This window comes from Arachis hypogaea, chromosome 12, assembly GCF_003086295.3.
Source record: "Arachis hypogaea cultivar Tifrunner chromosome 12, arahy.Tifrunner.gnm2.J5K5, whole genome shotgun sequence".
Lineage (NCBI taxonomy): Eukaryota > Viridiplantae > Streptophyta > Magnoliopsida > Fabales > Fabaceae > Arachis > Arachis hypogaea.
Genome location: NC_092047.1, coordinates 56056619 through 56059175, shown reverse-complemented (window position 1 = coordinate 56059175; position 2557 = coordinate 56056619). Strand labels below are relative to the sequence as shown.

The following is a 2557-nucleotide window of genomic DNA, read 5'->3' as shown; positions in this document are numbered from 1 at the left end:
TCCCGACTTCTATGGGAGAAGCATCTCAATCCCTGCCATTGGAGCAAACAACTTTGAGCTTAAGCCTCAATTAGTTTCTCTAATGCAACAGAATTGCAAGTTTCATGGACTTCCAATGGAAGATCCTCATCAGTTCTTAGCTGAATTCCTACAAATCGGTGACACTGTCAAGACCAATGGGGTTGATCCCGAGGTCTACAAGCTTATGCTCTTTCCTTTTGCTGTAAGAGACAGAGCTAGAACATGGTTGGATTCACAACCTAAAGAAAGCCTGAACTCTTGAGAAAAGCTAGTCAATGCCTTCTTGGCAAAGTTCTTTCCACCTCAAAAATTGAGTAAGCTTAGAGTGGAAGTCCAAACCTTCAGACAGAAGGAAGGTGAATCCCTCTATGAAGCTTGGGAAAGATACAAGCAATTAATCAGAAGGTGCCCTTCTGACATGCTTTCAGAATGGAGCATCATAGGTATCTTCTATGATGGTCTGTCTTAACTGTCCAAGATGTCATTGGACAGCTCTGCTGGAGGATCTCTTCATCTGAAGAAGACGCCTGCAGAAGCTCAGGAACTCATTGAGATGGTTGCAAATAACCAATTCATGTACACTTCTGAAAGGAATCCGGTGAATAATGCGACAAATCAGAAGAAAGGAGTTCTTGAGATTGATACTCTGAATGCCATATTTGCTCAGAATAAAATATTGACTCAACAAGTCAATATGATCTCTCAGAGTCTGTCTGAAATGCAAGCAGCAATAGGCAGTACCAAAGAAGCATCTTCTGAAGAAGAAGCTTATGACCCTGAGAACCCAGCAATGGAAGAGGTGAATTACATAGGAGAATCCCATGGAAACACCTATAATCCTTCATGGACAAATCATCCAAATCTCTTATGGAAGGACCAACAGAGACCTCAACAAGGTTTCAACAACAGTAATGGTGGAAGAAACAGGTTTAGTAATAGTAAACCTTTTCCGTCATCTTCTCAGCAACAGACAAAGAATTCTAAGCAGAGCCACTCTGACTTAGCAACCATAGTCTCTGATCTAATTAAAACCACTCAAAGTTTTATGAATGAAACAAGATCCTCCATTAGAAATTTGGAGGCACAAGTTGGTCAGCTAAGTAAAAAAGTTACTGAACTCCCTCCTAGCACTCTCCCAAGCAATACAGAAGAGAATCCAAAAAGAGAGTGCAAGGCCATAACTATAACTCACACGGCCGAACCTGGAGAGGAGGATGAGGCAGTGATCTCCACTGAGGAAGACCTCAAAGGACGTCCACTGGCCTCCATGAAGTTCCCTGATGAGGAACCATGGGAATCTAAGGCTCACACTAAGATCATAGAGATTCCATTGAATTTACTCCTGCCATTCATGAGCTCTGATGAGTATTCTTCCTCTAAAGAGGATGAAGATGTTACTGAAGAGCAAGTTGCTAAGTACCTTGGAGCAATCATGAAGCTAAATGCCAAGTTATTTGGTAATGAGACTTGGGAGGATGAACCTCTATTGCTCATCAAAGAACTGGATGACTTGACTCGGCAGAGATTTCCTCAAAAGAGACAGGATCCTGAAAAATTCTCAATACCTTGCACCATAGGCACCATGACCTTTCCGAAAGCTCTGTGTGACCTAGGGTCAAGCATAAACCTCATGCCTCTCTCTGTAATGGAGAAGCTAGGGATCCTTGAGGTACAAGCTGCAAGAATCTCACTAGAGATGGCAGACATTTCAAGGAAACAGGCTTATGGACTTGTAGAGGATTTCTTGGTAAAGGTTGAATACCATTACATCCCTGCTGATTTCATAATCCTAGAGACTGGGAAGTGTATGGATGAATCCATCATCCTTGGCAGACCCTTCCTAGCCACAACAAAAACTGTGATTGATGTTGACAGAGGAGAATTACTCCTTCAAGTGAATGAGGACTACCTTGTGTTTAAAGATCAAGGATATCCCTCTGTAGCCATGGAGAAGAAACATGAAAAGCTTCTCTCAATACAGAGTCAAACAGAGTCCCCACAGTCAAACTCTAAGTTTGGTGTTGGGAGGCCATAACCAAGCTTTAAGTTTGGTATTGAACCCCCACATTCAAACTCTAAGTTTGGTGTTGGGAGGTTCCAACATTGCTCTGAACATCTGTGAGGCTCCATGAGAGCCCACTGTTAAGCTATTGACATTAAAGAAGCGCTTGTTGGGAGGCAACCCAATCTTTAATTATCTATGTTAAATCTCTATTTTTTATTGTTATTTTATGTTTTCTGTAGGTTGACGATCATGTGAAGTCACAAAAACAATTGAAAAAGCAAAAACAAACTGAGGAACCATGGGAATCTGAGGCTCACACTGAGACCATGGAGTTCCCTAATGAGGAACCATGGGAATCTGAGGCTCACACTGAGACCATAGATATTCCATTGAATTTACCTCTGCCATTCATGAGCTATGATGAGTATTCTTCCTCTGAAGAGGATGAAGATGTTATTGAAGAGCAAGTTGCTAAGTACCTTGGAGCAATCATGAAGTTGAATGTTAAGCTATTTGGTAATGAGACTTGGG

At 41.8% G+C, this 2557-nt stretch overlaps 1 non-coding gene across 1 annotated transcript; it reads right to left on the bottom strand.

Moving 5' to 3' along the window:
- Positions 1 to 337: 337 nt before the first annotated feature.
- On the bottom strand, positions 338 to 445 carry LOC112731030 (small nucleolar RNA R71). Its single transcript, XR_003166826.1, has one exon. It is a non-coding gene; the product is annotated as a small nucleolar RNA R71 (small nucleolar RNA).
- Positions 446 to 2557: the final 2112 nt, after the last annotated feature.